Below are 16,248 nucleotides of genomic sequence, written 5' to 3'. Positions count from 1 at the left end.
ACTTCCAGGACCGTAATAAAAAGTAAAGGGGAGATAGGGCACCCTTGTCTTGTTCCTTTCTCTACTTCAAACTCTACTTCATTTCTCTACTTCAAAAGAGTCAAAGTATCTCCACTGGTAAACAGTCACTGTAACACTAAAGTCCCAACAAAGAAAAAATGGCAACAATATATTGCAGCCCGCTACTGACCCGGAATCCTAGTCCAGAGGGGGAGCGGTGTCTTCTTTTGCCATATCAACTATTTTTAAGTCTTTAAACAACCTTTAAACAACTTTTAAATAACTTTTAAAAAGTTTGGCAGAGTTCGCAAAACTTTCCCGTTAGCCGCGGCTTTGATCTTTTAGCGCTACCAAGCTCGCGCAAACAGTTCAAAGGGAACAGGCTTCCTTTTGAAGTTTCCTCTGCAAGCAGTGCTCTTTAAACTTGTAGAATAATCCAGTATTTTAACTTACAGAGTTTCTTTGGAAGTTTCTATGTAGGAAGTGCCGGGTGCTCAGGTCTGGCGGGATCGCTGCTTTGATCCTCCGCAGGCAGTCGCTTCTTCAGTCCCGTGCTGGGGCTCCGCTCGCCCGATTCTCCCCCTTACGAGGGTAAATCAGGAGCGGAGACAGCACGTCTGGGACCCACGAAGCCGTCGGTCCACGGGACGCTCTTCCCGTGGCTTTAAGGGACCCGTGGCGCAGGCACGGAGCTCCCTATCGCCTAACGGAGGACGGAGCCGTCGGACTCCCGTCCGCCATTGACTCGGCACCTAACCGGAATTCCTTTTATCTGTTTGTCCTTTCGTATCATATTTAGAAGGACTTCCAGGACCGTAATAAAAAGTAGAGGGGAGATAGGGCACCCTTGTCTTGTTCCCTTTTCAACTTCAAACTCCTCCGATATCACACTGTTTACTATTACTTTAGCTCTTTGTTCTGTATAAATGGCCTTAATGCCATTCAGAAATTTTTCACCAACTCCCATCCTTTCCAGATTCTTTTTCATAAATGTCCAAGAAACTTTATCAAATGCTTTCTCTGCATCAACAAACAGTAGTGCCGCATCTGTATTTATGTTTCTCTCCAGTTTTTTCTAAAATGTCCACAATAATTCTCGTGTTGTTACTAATTTGTCTTCCTGGCAAGAAACCTGCTTGATCTCTGTGTATGTAATCTTTCAACACTCTTTTCAACCTTGTAGCCAATACATTTGCAAAGATTTTATAATCCACGTTCAAAAGGGATATTGGACGATAATTTTTCATTTGAGTCTTATCAGTATCTGGTTTTGGAATCAGTGTGTTAAAGGCTTCCTTCCACGTCTCTGGTGCCCTATCTCCTTCTAGTATTTTATTGCAAGTTTCTCTTAGCGGCTGCGATAGCCAGTCTTTCAGTGTCTTATAATATTTTGCTGTTAATCCGTCCGGTCCTGGAGCCTTCCCTAGTTGCATGTTGTTTATTGCATCTTCTATCTCCTGTGTCGATATTGGGTGGTTGAGAGTGACTAATTTTTCCTCTGGGACTTTTTGCAATCCATTCTTTTCCAGAAATCGGTCTATTTCTACTTCATCTATCTTCTCCTCCTTATACAGTTGCTTGTAGAATCTTTGAAAACACCATCTGATTTCCTCCGGTTTCTCCACATTTTTTCCATTTACTACCAAAGTGCTGATGACATTTGCCTTTTGTCTTTTCTTCAATTGCCAAGCTAGTAGTTTTCCACACTTATTAGCCGATTCGAATGTTCTTTGTTTCATCATTTTCACTTTCCATTCAATGTCCTGATTCATTATATTGGCATATTGGGATTGCAAGTATTTGATTTCTTTTTGAATTTTAACACATCTGGGATGTCCTCTTAATTCTTTTTCCTTTTCTTTGATTGATTTCAACAATCTCTCCATTTCTGCACTTTGTTGTTTCTTCTTTTTTGCCTTTTCACTAATGAGGAATCCTCTCATTACCGCTTTACTTGCATCCCAAGCAATCCTCTTCTCCACTTCGGAACTCCAATTTATCTGAAAATATTCTTTCATCTTTTTCGCCGCTCTTTCTACTAGCTTGGTGTCTCTCATCAAAGCGTCATCCATTCTCTATCTGAAAGAATCCTTGGAAATCATTTTTAAATTTAACTGTACCGGATTATGGTCTGAAAGAGTTTTAGGGCCGATTTCTGCCTTTTGTATTTTTGGAGCCAATTCATTCGAGATCCAGATATAATCTATCCTCGACCATGACTGCTGAGATTCGCTGAAGTACGTTGCCTCTGTTTCTGTGGGGTTTTTTAATCTCCAAGAGTCCACCAAATTCAAATTGTCCACCATTTCAAAAAAAGTCTTTGGGAGTTTCCCATCATTTGTTAGTTTTGTTCTTTGAGATCTATCCATTAGTGTGGAAACTGCCCCATTAAAGTCTCCAAGGCAAATTAATTTGTAATCCAAGTAGTCCAACATCAGATCATGTATTTTCTTTTAAAAAATTGACTTTCCATCATTTGGTGGAAAGGGGATTTTCCTTTTTCTAAGCTCAGTCGCCAAGTCGTTGTAAGGAACTCTTTTGTCAAGGAAAAATCTGGGGATATCCTTATAAAAAATTTCTTTGTTCTGCTCTACCACCAGGTTGTTTCTGTAATGCAAGTCCAGAAAGTAGTCCCTGTCGTGTCGATCGTGTAGCACAATCAAACAGTCACTGACTGTTTTATTGCTTTTCTTTCCTCTGGAACCTCTTGGACCAAATCTGAAGGCCTTCACTATGCGCGCTGAGACGTTAATTTCTTCTATCTCCCAAAATCCTGAAAATAACTTCACAATATAAGCTTTTAGATCTTCCCCTTCCAATTCTGGAAGACCCCTTAGGCGGATGTTGCCCTCTCTCTGATGTAGTTGCAGAAATGCGAGAGACTCTTCAACAGTTCTCTGTCGTGTTCCAATATTCTCTATCTGCTCCAAATCTAAATTGTCCAATTTTTCCTCCACCTTTTTTATTTTTTCTTTGACCACTTTAATTTCCTCAGAGTCCTTTTTCAAGGTGGTCACCTCCTGCCCAATTCTATTAATTTCTTCTCTGTTCTTCCTTACGTTCTCCTCAATTTGCCCAATTGATTTTTCCAGGGTCTGCGTAGAATTTTTAATATCCGCTTTAATATCAGCTTGTAACTTTTCAATTGCTGAGTTCACTGCTGTATTTCCTGATGAAACTTGATCTTGTGTTTGCTTCAACCCTTCAGTGACGCTTTTCAGTCCTGCTGCAATTTCTGCCACGCTAACAACCAATTTCTCCATTTGCTCCTGTAGAGTTAGGGAAACAGAGCCTCTTTTTTGTGCAGAGCTAGAACCAGTTGTTTTTGATCTAGTGTCCATCTCCTGTGAGCTCTGCAATTGTAATCTCAAGGTCACTCCAGTTGCTGTGGTAACAATCTCAGACATTCACAGCAGAAGGCCAACAGTCCCAAAAGTAAACACCAGGTGGCCAGCAGCTCAGTTCTGAGAACAAAGAGACTGCTGAGCCAGGAGCCCACACCAGTCCCAAAGATCCAACTTTTAGGCAAAGAGTTTAAATTTTCCAAGATATAAATTCCTTAAAGCCAAGAAGGGTTTATTTTCATGTAGCCCAAGTCAGTAACAGTTTCTAACTTGCAGTGTTACCACCAAAGTCCATAGAGTAACTTGTATCTGGTTACAAAGAAGTCAAAATGTCTCCACTGGTAAACAGTCACTGAGACACCAACAAAGAAAAAATGGCAACAATGTATCACAGCCCGCTACTGACCCGGAATCCTAATCCAGAGGGTGAGGGGCATCTTCTTCTGCCATATCAACTGTTTTTAAATCTTCCGGTTAGGTGCCGAGTCAATGGCGGACGGGAGTCTGAAGGCTCCGTCCTCCGCTAGGCGATAGGGATCTCCGTGCCTGCGCCACGGGTCCCTTAAAGCCACGGGAAGAGCGTCCCGTGGACCGACGGCTTCGTGGGTCCCAGACGTGCTGTCTCCGCTCCTGATTGACCCTCGTAAGGGGGAAAGTCAGGCGAGCGGAGCCCCAGCACGGGACTGAAGAAGCGACTGCCTGCGGAGGATCAAAGCAGCGATCCCGCCAGACCTGAGCACCCGGCACTTCCTACACAGAAACTTCCAAAGAAACTCTGTAAGTTAAAGAATTGGATTATTTTACAAGTTTAAAGAGCACTGCTTGCAGAGGAAATTGCAAAAGGAAGCCTGTTCCCTTTGAACTGTTTGCGCGAGCTTGGTAGCGCTAAAAGATCAAAGCCGCGACTAACGGGAAAGTTTTGCGAACTCTGCCAAACTTTTTAAAAGTGGATTAAAAGTTGCTTAAAGGATGTTTAAAGATTTAATTTTGGATTTCTAAGATAGTATTTGGCTTATGGTTTCTCCTTTTTTCCTCCACTACCAGGTGTGCTCTCACAGGTGGTTTTGACCCAGACATCAGATCCAGTCTTGAAAAAACCTGGGGGATCCCATAAACTGAGCTGCGCCACTGCAGGATTTGATATTAACAGCTACTGGATGGGCTGGATCAGACAGAAACCTGGCAAAGGACTGGAATGGCTTGTTTACTATTATGATACCAGTTCTGGGAACAGTTATTATTCCTCTGCAATCCAAGGGCGATTTACAGCCTCAAAGAGTGGATCAAACTTTTATCTGCAAATGAATAGCTTGGCAGCAGAAGACACAGCCGTGTATTACTGTGCAAGACACACAGTAAGAGGCTTCCCATTAGACCTTAGACAAAAACCCTTCACTGCATTCCTTTAGTGAAGTTTCTAGAGGGGGCACTAAAGCACCACAAACCAGAAACTCTCAGAGGAGAGCAGACAAAACAAGGGAACAACAATAGCTGTTATTATAGGGAACATCTGTTCTTCTTTGGCCCATCTCCAGCCTATTGGGAGTTGTCCCATGATTATCTTGTTCCAACCCAGTAGGCCCATTCAAAGCAAATTCATCCTGCCCATTCCTTTATTTCCCACATATGGCTACTTCCCTCAAGATTTCTGTTCTTTCAAATATTCTGATTACAGTGGAAGATATTCAGGAGTAGCTTCTGCCACCACCATGTTGTGGTCCTCTTGGATTTGGAATAAAGTAATCTGGATGCACGTTAAATGGATGGTGTGTGCACAGCTTTGCTGAAGTTCATGGCCAAATTGGAGTCAATGTTACATTCCACCCATTACAACTGTTCCTCTGTGTGAGTGAGGATGCTGGTAGTTGGAGACTGACAGAGCCAGCAACAAACCTGAACCCTAACACTACTTGCAACAGCCTCTTCGCCTGCTGTACATTACTGATGAGGGTCTCGTGCAAATACCTTCAGGAGACTTTGGGTAGTTTTTGAATGAAACCTCGTCAATATACAGCTTTCACACATTTCCTATTAGAAAGACTCCTCTTCTCTGTCTCTCTAGAGTCTAGGACATTTATTCACTAACATTATGAAATTCTTGCTGCTCTTTCTTTCCATGGTGGCCTTTCCAAAATGTAAGTACATCTTTTGTGATGAGTTGTTTCATGTGGTCATTTGATGATTTTCAAACATTCATTGAAATCTTCTCTGTTTCCAAGGGGTCTTCTCAGACATTCAGCTTGTATCATCTGGGCCAGAGATGGCGAAGCAAGGGGAGAACCTCAGCCTGCTCTTTAAAGTGATGGGTTTCTCTATATATACTAATACTTATGCCTGGCACTGGATCTGCCTGGTACCCCAGAAAGGCCTGGAATGGATTGCAAAGATACACCCTTATAACGGGGGGACTTGGTATGCATGTTCTTTCAAGAGACGTGCAACCATTTCTTCAGATGCCTCCGGGAATGAGTTCTCCCTCCACCTGAACTCCCTGAAAGTTGCAGACGCCTCTGAGTATTTCTGTACCAGAGACTATAACATTGAGACAAGCTCTGTAAAAAAGGGAAAAACAATTCTCACTGCACAAATCTAGCTGCATTCAGTTACAATAAATCAATCACTAAGCTTGCAAACACAAAGAGAAAGGACAATTCAATTAAATACTTTAAAAGTTGTGATGCATTCTCTAAGGGTAGGGTGTCATTTTGTCTTCTGTTTGTATGCTGGTGGGGTAGGAGAGCTGAAAATAATGCCAATATATTTCACACCTGGAAACCAAGCCACCCCTTTGGTTTCATACATTACATGGGCAGAAAAGTCTAAAAAGCTCAGGACATAAATTTTCATGGCCCTCTAGCAGCTATGGTGGCTCATTTAGCAGACATAATGTATTTAGCATTATCTCTGGAAGTATATACTGACCAAACCAAGCCTTCTAGAGCAAAATATGCATAGGGGGATCAGTTTGGTCAGAATGGAGTATACACTTTCAATGGGTCTACTCTGAGTATGACGCAGTCCTGTGGGAAGATTTTAAACTAAGCTTTACTCAGTAGCCAACCAAGAGCTGTTTAGCAGTCTTCATAATGTAGGGGTAACACATGGGGAAGGGAGGGGGGCTCATACATGCACTGGAAGCTTCTGCAACTTGGCTAAAATTCTACAGGATAAAGATGGTTTACAAAAAACAAACAGTGTTGTAGCGTGGGTTGCCAGCTCCAGGGGCTGCGTGGAAACCTGGGTGGGAGGGAGGGAAATGAAGTACACATATACATTAACTGCCCAACAGTGTCTGTGTCACCCAGGAAATCACAGACAACTGTCTGTGCCACGGTGAACAATACTGTCTTCTGGCTGTGTGGATCCTGCCACCTGAGGCAGTTTCTTCACCTTGCCTCATGGGTGGGAGATTCTAGAAGCCTTCTTGCAATCAGGGCTGTTCATGCCCTTGCTTTCGCTGAGCTGTTCTATCCCCAGGAGCAGCAGCCCTGCCGCAGTCATGACACAAGCTAACATGCCAAAACTATTTCAATGACTAACCCAGAATTGGTTACAGGGAGGTAGCCGTGTTGGTCTGCCATAGTCAAAACAAAATAAAATAAAAAATTCCTTCCAGTAGCACCTTAGAGACCTAAGGTGCTACTGGAAGGAATTTTTAAATTTATTTTGTTTTAACCCAGAATTGTCACGGTGCGGTGCAGGAGTGGGTAACTCAGTTTAATCTCCCCTGGGCCACGTTGACACTGTATTGTGTAGAAAAGTCCTTTATTTCACCTCTTAACACACAAACTCAAAGGAGACATGGTTACCCACATCCCTCTCTTTCCCTGAGAAAAAAAGAAAACCTACAGAATAAATTGCCCCAGAAGACTTGAATCAGTGAGCTAAGCCACAGACAATTGGCAGTTCATTCCCTTTCCAACCAACCTTGTACCCAAGATTCCACATGTCTGAAGGTTTTTCATCCCGTTTTAATACTGTCCCCTCTTACACCGGCAGATTTATGCAAAGCCGAGTTTGTTTTCTCTTCCTACTTAAAGCCCCAAGTCTCTCACCTCACACAGACTTCCTGGCACGGCACTCAGAGCTCCATTCAGACCCATCCCACCACTATGCCTTCTTCCTTGCTGATGCTCCTCCTGGCACTGACTGCCTCCTCTTCAAGTGGGTTAGGTCTTCCAATGTAGCTCATCACTTAATTTTGGATTTCTAAGATAGTATTTGGCTGATGGTTTCTCCTTTTTTCCTCCACTACCAGGTGTGCTCTCACAGGTGGTTTTGACCCAGACATCAGATCCAGTCTTGAAAAAACCTGGGGGATCCCATAAACTGAGCTGCGCCACTGCTGGATTTGATATTAACAGCTACTGGATGGACTGGATCAGACAGAAACCTGGCAAAGGACTGGAATGGCTTGTTCACTATTATGATACCCGTTCTGGGAACAGTTATTATTCCTCTGCAATCCAAGGGCGATTTACAGCCTCAAAGAGTGGATCAAACTTTTATCTGCAAATGAATAGCTTGTCAGCAGAAGACACAGCCGTGTATTACTGTGCAAGAGACACAGTGAGAGGCTTCCCATTAGACCTTAGACAAAAACCCTTCATTGCATTCCTTTAGTGAAGTTTCTAGAGGGGGCACTAAAGCACCACAAACCAGAAACTCTCAGAGCAGACAAAACAAAACAAGGGAACAACAATAGCTGTTATTGTAAGTAACACCTGTTCTTCTTTGGCCCATCTCTAGCCTGTTGGGAGTTGTCCCATGATCATCTTGTTCTAACCCAGTAGGCCCGTTCAAAGCAAAGTCATCCTGCCCAGTCCTTTCTTTCTCACATAGGACTACTTCCCTCAAAATTTCTGTTCTTTCAAAAATTCTGATTACAGTGGAAGATATTCAGTAGCAGCTTCTGCCACCACCATGTTGTGGACCTCCTGGACTGGGAATAAAGTAATCTGCAAATACTATGCTCAACTTTAAACCTTTATACACTGTACATTGCTGGAGGAAGGACTCATGCAAATCACTTGAGGAGGACCTTTGTGGTCTTGAGGCACCCTCTGCAACCCCTGCTCTCAAACGAAATCTTCCACTTTCTCTCAAGTCCAGAGGATCTTCTTTCCTCTCTAGCTAGGGCATTTCTTCATCAACAGTATGAACATCCTGCTGTTCTTGTTTTCTTTGGGGGCATTTCCATAATGTAAGCACCCGAAATCTTATGTTATGGGCCAATAGGATGATGTGCTGATATTTATTGAAATCTTCTCTGTTTCCAAGGGGTCTTCTCAGATGTTCAACTTGTATCTTCTGGGCCAGGAATGGTGAGACCAGGAGAGAACCTTCGCCTGCTCTGTAAAGTGGTGGGTTGCTCTACCACTGATTATTGGTGGCACTGGATCCGTCGGGCACCTGGGAAAGGTCTAGATTGGATTGCTGCAATGTACCCATCTAGTGGAGCCATTGCATATGCCCCTTCTTTCAAGAGCCGGGTAACCTTTTCTTCAGACAACTCCAAGAACCAGTTCTCCCTCCAGCTGAACTCTCTGACTGTTGCTGACTCAGCTGTGTATTATTGTTTCCGAGAGAACCACAGTGAGACATATTGTACTGGGGCTCTATACAAAAAGGGAAGACTGATTTTGAACATATATTTCTAGTTCTTCTGGACGGCACCCTTCATATTATACTAATCATGAAAGTGGATAAAATACCCTTCTAGCCTATTCAGGCCCAATCAGCATAAACCCTCCCTGGTGAAAGATCTCAATCAATGCTGGACCATATCTTTTCAAAAATAGGGCATCAACCATAATGTCCTTCTCAGCATCCCCAGGCATGGCCTGAAACCTGAATTGTAGCACCGAGGAGGATTATTCTATTAAGTTTGCTACATACTGTGAAACCAAGTCATTCCCTACTTTAATTCACAGCCAGATTGATGAAGAGATAAAAAAAAACCTCAAACCATGCTCACTGTTTTGCAGCATTTTGGTTGGTGTAATAAAATAGTCCGTAGTGATAGGAATACATTTTTTGCCTTTGATGCAGTTATGAGGCATGTTCAGTGTTGGCGATGAAGCCTCAGTCTAATGGGAGCATATATAAGCTGTCACTCTCACACATGTCACACCCCATCTTGAGCCCACAAGCATCCTTCATTTGGGCTGGGTGTGAGATGGCATGCTAGGATGAAGAAATACTCCAAGGCAGAACCTAAAACCTGCATTATAGTATTTAGGAGATGCTAATCTCTTGCTTCCTCTGCCTACACTCTGCATTTAGACAGAGAGAATAACATAAAGACGATAGATTTAGCAGAAAGCCATATTATATTACCCCTTCATGGATCACTGCCTTGTCGTGGCGAAGGGGCTTGAATTACTCAGGCAAGCTATGGACAGGTCAAGATGGACAGGTCATAGCGGAGAGTTTGGACCAAACGTGATCCACCTGGAGAAGGAACTGGCAAGCCGCTCCAGTATCCCTGCCAAGAAAACTCCATGGACAAAGACAACAGGCATATAAAAGATATGACGCTGGAAGATGAGCCCCTCAGGTCGGAAGGCGTCCAACTTGCTACTGGGGAAGAGCGGAGGACAAGTACAAGTAGATCCAGAGCTGATGAAGCGGCTGGGCCAAAGCCGAAAGGACGCTCAGTTGCGGATATGCCTGGAAGCGAAAGGAAAGTCCAATGCTGTAAAGAAAAGTATTGCATAGGAACCTGGAATGTAAGAACCATGAACCTTGGTAAGCTGGATGTGGTAAAAAATGAGATGGCAAGAATAAACATTGACATCCTAGGCATCAGTGAACTAAAATGGACAGGAATGGGCGAATTCAGTTCGGATGACTATCATATCTACTACTGTGGGCAGGAATCCCGTAAAAGAAATGGAGTGGCCCTCATAGTCAACAAAAGAGTGGCGAAAGCTGTACTGGGATGCAACTTCAAAAATGATAGAATGATCTCGATACGAATCCAAGGCAGTCCTTTTAACATCACAGTAATCCAAGTTTATGCACCAACTACCAGTGCTGAGGAAACCGAAATTGATCAATTCTATGAAGACTTACAACACCTTATAGAAATGACACCAAAGAAGGATGTTCTTCTCATTATAGGGGATTGGAATGCTAAAGTAGGAAGTCAAGAGATAAAAGGAACAACTGGCAAGTTTGGCCTTGGAGATCAAAATGAAGCAGGGCAAAGGCTAATAGAGTTCTGTCAAGAGAACAAGCTGGTCATCACAAACACTCTTTTCCAACAACACAAGAGACGACTCTACACATGGACATCACCAGATGGGCAACATCGAAATCAGATTGATTATATTCTCTGCAGCCAAAGATGGAGAAGCTCTATACACTCAGCAAAAACAAGACCTGGAGCTGACTGTGGCTCAGATCATCAGCTTCTTATAGCAAAATTCCAGCTTAAACTGAAGAAAGTAGGAAAAACCACTGGGCCAGTAAGATTCAATCTAAATCAAATTCCTTATGAATACACAGTTGAAGTGAAGAACAGGTTCAAGGATTTAGATTTGGTGGATAGAGTACCTGAAGAACTGTGGATGGAGGCTCGTAACATTATACAGGAGACAGCAACGGAAACCATCCCAATGAAAAAGAAATGCAAGAAAGCAAAGTGGCTGACCAATGAGGCCTTACAAATAGCGGGGGAGAGAAGACAAGCAAAATGCGAAGGAGATCGTGAAAGATACAGGAAATTGAATGCAGATTTCCAAAGAATAGCAAGGAGAGACAAGAGGGCCTTTCTAAACGAGCAATGCAAAGAAATAGAGGAAAATAACAGAATGGGAAAAACCAGAGATTTATTCAAGAAAATTGGAGATATGAAAGGAACATTTCGTACAAAGATTACCACAATTAAGGACAAAAGTGGAAAGGACCTAACAGAAGCAGAAGACATCAAGAAGAGGTGGCAAGAATACACAGAGGAATTATACCAGAAAGATATGGAGGTCTCATACACCCCAGGAAATGTGGTTGCTGACCTTGAGCCAGACATCCTGGAGAGTGAAGTCAAATGGGCCTTAGAAAGCCTTGCCAACAACAAGGCCAGTGGAAGTGATGATATTCCAGCTGAACTATTTAAAATTTTAAAAGAGGATGCTGCTAAGGTGCTGCACTCAATATGCCAGCAAGTTTGGAAAACTCAGCAGTGGCCAGAGGATTGGAGAAGATCAGTCTACATCCCAATCCCAAAGAAGGGCAGTGCCAAAGAATGCTCCAACTACCGCACAATTGCACTCATTTCACACGCTAGCAAGGTTATGCTTAAAATTCTACAAGGCAGGCTTAAGCAGTATGTGGACCGAGAACTCCCAGAAGTGCAAGCTGGATTTCGAAGGGGCAGAGGAACCAGAGACCAAATTGCAAACATGCGCTGGATTATGGAGAAAGCCAGAGAGTTCCAGAAAAACATCTACTTCTGCTTCATTGATTATGCAAAAGCATTTGACTGTGTCGACCACAGCAAACTATGGCAAGTTCTTAAAGAAATGGGAGTGCCGGATCACCTCATTTGCCTCCTGAGAAATCTCTATGTGGGACAAGAAGCTACAGTTAGAACTGGATATGGAACAACTGATTGGTTCAAAATTGGGAAAGGAGTACGACAAGGCTGTATATTGTCTCCCTGCTTATTTAACTTATATGCAGAATACATCATGCGAAAGGCTGGACTGGATGAATCCCCAACCGGAATTAAGATTGCCGGAAAAAATATCAACAACCTCAGATATGCTGATGATACTACCTTGATGGCAGAAAGTGAGGAAGAATTGAAGAACCTTTTAATGAGGGTGAAAGAAGAGAGCGCAAAATATGGTCTGAAGCTCAACATCAAAAAAACTAAGATCATGGCCACTGGTCCCATCACCTCCTGGCAAATAGAAGGGGAAGAAATGGAGGCAGTGAGAGATTTCACTTTCTTGGGTTCCATGATCACTGCAGATGGTGACAGCAGTCACGAAATCAGAAGACGCCTGCTTCTTGGGAGAAAAGCAATGACAACCCTAGACAGCATCTTAAAAAGCAAAGACATCACCTTGCCGACAAAAGTCCGTATAGTTAAAGCTATGGTTTTCCCAGTAGTAATGTACGGAAGTGAGAGCTGGACCATAAAGAAGGCTGATCGCCGTAGAATTGATGCTTTTGAATTATGGTGCTGGAGGAGACTCTTGAGAGTCCCGTGGACTGCAAGAAGATCAAACCTATCCATTCTCAAAGAAATCAGCCCTGAGTACTCACTAGAAGGACAGATCCTGAAGTTGAGGCTCCAGTACTTTGGCCACCTCATGAGAAGAGAAGAATCCCTAGAAAAGACCCTGATGTTGGGAAAGATGGAGGGCACAAGGAGAAGGGGACGACAGAGGATGAGATGGTTGGACAGTGTTCTTGAAGCTACTAACATGAGTTTGGCCAAACTGCGAGAGGCAGTGAAGGATAGGCGTGCCTGGCGTGCTCTGGTCCATGGGGTCACGAAGAGTCGGACACGACTGAACGACTGAACAACAACAACAACATATTATATTTTTTTTGCTTTCTACCTCTCTCCTTTGCTTTAGAGTCCAATTATATCTGTTAAAGCCCCAGCTCTGGCAGGGATGGAGCTGACTGAAAAAAATCAACAAATCGAGGTCCACTACTCCACATTGGTTTTGGGTAGCTATATGCATGGTGCTGGTTCTTTCTGTTCAACATCTGTGGAAGGAAAAATCATAAATCTTCACAAATGTCATTTTGTGCTTTAAACATCTTACTAGAAAACAAAACCCAAGAACTTCCTCCTCCTGCTTCCCCCAAGTGGGCAAGTGTAGTATATAGAATACCAAATGCCGACAACTGTGACTGAAATAAAATGGTGACCCTTTTACAGTTGGTGGCTTCATCTGCGAGGCCAATTATTCCCTCAGATGTTTCCTTGCCAACTATCACTGTAGGGGTCCCTTGAGACTTGAACTCCCTGAGAGACTTTATCACAGTTTTCCTCTTCCTCTCCTTGGATCACAATTCATGGCAGAGGGAAATGTAACTGGCACAAACACTTTCTGGCATATAGATTGAAGTCAATAATAATAAAGCAGTATAAATCAAAGATATGGTTATTGGACGAAGGGCAGGAGCACATGACATTTTGTTCTTTCATCCATGGAGAAGGCTATGTCTGAAGAAGCCACATGCAGTATTGTGTGTATCTATATCTGTCCAAGAATGGCCGGAGTGGCCTAATTCTCTCCCATTTCAGTTTTTGCTGTACTCAAGTCAAAAGTGTGCTCCCTCTCTCTTTTATCCATTATTTTGTGAACGAATACACAAAAAGTATATATTTAAACTGTGCGTTTGTTGTACTTAATATAACATTAAAAAAATCCTGTGGATTTCAATATAGCCTTTCCTCATAAAATATGTAATTTGTATGTATTTCTTTTCATGTATTTTCTCTCTCTCAGCCAGGGGCATAGCAAGGGGGGGCAGGGGGTGGGCCACCCCGGGTTCCATAATGTAGGGGGTGACAAATTATCAAGGAACAATTTTTTTGATTTTTTTTTTTTGAAAATGCCTGCTCCAAAGGTCTTATCTTACAATACTAGGGGTTATATAGCTATATATAAAATTTCATGCATATCGGTTAATATCTTGACCCTCCTCCACCAAAATAGCTGTTCACTTGGCTGTTTTCCTAGGTCATGAAGGCTGAAATTTCAGTTCAGATAACACTTACTGTTCCCAACCCTAATATATAAAAAAGTTTATTATTATTATTATTACTTGTTATTATTCCTTTGTAAGAAAATATGAAATCACTTAAAACCATTTTTGCAGGGGGGGGGAATCAATGGGGGGGTTGACAAGAAATTTTCCGCATCGGGTACCACCTGACTTTCCCATGCCTCGGGGGGGGGGGCAATTTTTTTTTTTGCCCCCAGTTACCAATTTACCTTGCTACACCCCTGTCTCAGCTGTTTTGCATAGTAGGCTGCAGAACAAGATCTGACCGGGGGCTTACCCAAGCATCACTTTTCCCTGCAACTTTCCCCTGGCAAAACCCATGGTTTAGTGCTGAATCAGAACAAATGGCAATCGGTCTTTCCGCCGATTGCTGTTTCTTCCAATTCAGTGCTCAAGAGCACGTTTTCCAGGGGAATGTGGAGTGTCAAAGGCAAAATCTCTTGGACACATGCCTGGAAAGCAAGGGATAAACAAAAAATTGCTTAGACACACACTTTCAAGGCACAGAAGAGGCAGAAATGCGGATGAGCCTGGGAGTTGCCTTCTGATCCACAAGCAAATACAGAGCATCAGTTTGCTTGAATGATTCTGCTTCAGCCTCCAGAGATATTGATAGTGGGTTTTGCACAGAATAAAATTATTCTGCATAAATATTGGTTAATTCAATGCCTGGTTCCAGGGAACATGACTTCTCTATCTTTTTTTGCCAATTCTCACATTTTGCTCTTTTATCCTGAGAGGGATATACAAACCTACTGCGGTATCAACTGCTAAACTGTAAATAAGCAACTCATTATATAGACCAGGCTTGCCTTCAGAGTCATAGTTTGCCCAACAGCTGTAGTGGTGCTTTTACCTTGATAAATATGCAAATTATCAGAGATTGCTCCCTCTTTAAATCCACCAGACACCCTCCCTTCCTCAGCCACAGGACCCTGAATACCTGGGGCCACAATTCGCTCAACTCTATCTAGACATTAGATGGCAAAAATGATAGTTTTGCTTCACCTTGTTTTCTTTTCAGCTGTTTTTGGAGGTAAATCTATCCTTTCAAATAAACAAGGATTGGGCAGCCTTACTACTAATAATATGCAGAAGATCTAATTGATACCTCTTTCTTTCTAGGTGTCCAATCAGAGGTCCAACTGGTTGAGTCTGGAGGGGATACTAGAAGGCCTGGAGAGTCCATTCACCTCTCCTGTCGAGCCTCTGGGTTCACCTTCAGCAACTTTGCAATGAATTGGGTGAGACAAGCTCCAGGAAAAGGCTTGGAGTGGGTAGCATATAGTTATTCAACTACCATTCACTACTTGGATAAAGTGAGAGGGCGCTTCATCATCTCTAGGGATGATTCAAACAACCTGCTCTATCTGCAAATGAACAACCTTAAGCCTGAGGACACAGCTGTGTATTATTGTGCAAGAGAGACACAGTGAAAGGAAGTGAATCTGAAGCCAGGCTAAAACCCTCTTAAATCTGAGGATACGGCTGTGTATGACTGTACAAGACCTGCTCGCTGGATCATCATCTTGTCATGGTGAGTGGGCTTCCACATTCCTATGACCCTTGTGAGTGAAGCCGTCGGGAGTCTCATACACCCAGCAAGGTCACCCAAGGCGGTAAGGTCAAAGGGAAGGAGCTAGACAAAGAATGACCCAAGAAGTCCTTAAAGGCAGAACAGGTGGAAGATAACAAGCAGTATGTTACAACGGCTGTGAAGGTGGATGAAAGCTTCAGCAGTTAAGAATCTACCAGTTGTCGTGATACTCATGCCATTGGAATAGTACCTTGCTGTGAAGTGTGTGCATTGGTCAGTGTGCACTGATCTACACACATAAAACAAATTCACACACTGGCGTCTTCCAAAAACCCACCCCAAACCCCAAAAAGTCCCATGGTGAATGTCAAATGCTAATGGGGGCAGGCCCATGAAAACTGGAAGCCCCTAGTCATGAACCAGCACAAGGGTGGTGGATACAGTCTCAATCATTCTGACCCAAGGAATGAGGCAGTTGAGTAGCTCGCCCACTGTATCCATGACTGAGCAGACCTATTTAGAATCCACTCTGCTCACCCCCAAAAGGGGGAGGGGCTAGAAAAGGTGCACTAAATGTAGTCTGCCCCCTTTTCCCCATGACTAGATTAC

This window comes from Lacerta agilis, chromosome 14 (genome assembly GCF_009819535.1).
Source record: "Lacerta agilis isolate rLacAgi1 chromosome 14, rLacAgi1.pri, whole genome shotgun sequence".
Classification (NCBI taxonomy): domain Eukaryota; kingdom Metazoa; phylum Chordata; class Lepidosauria; order Squamata; family Lacertidae; genus Lacerta; species Lacerta agilis.
This window is presented reverse-complemented; position numbering follows the sequence as displayed.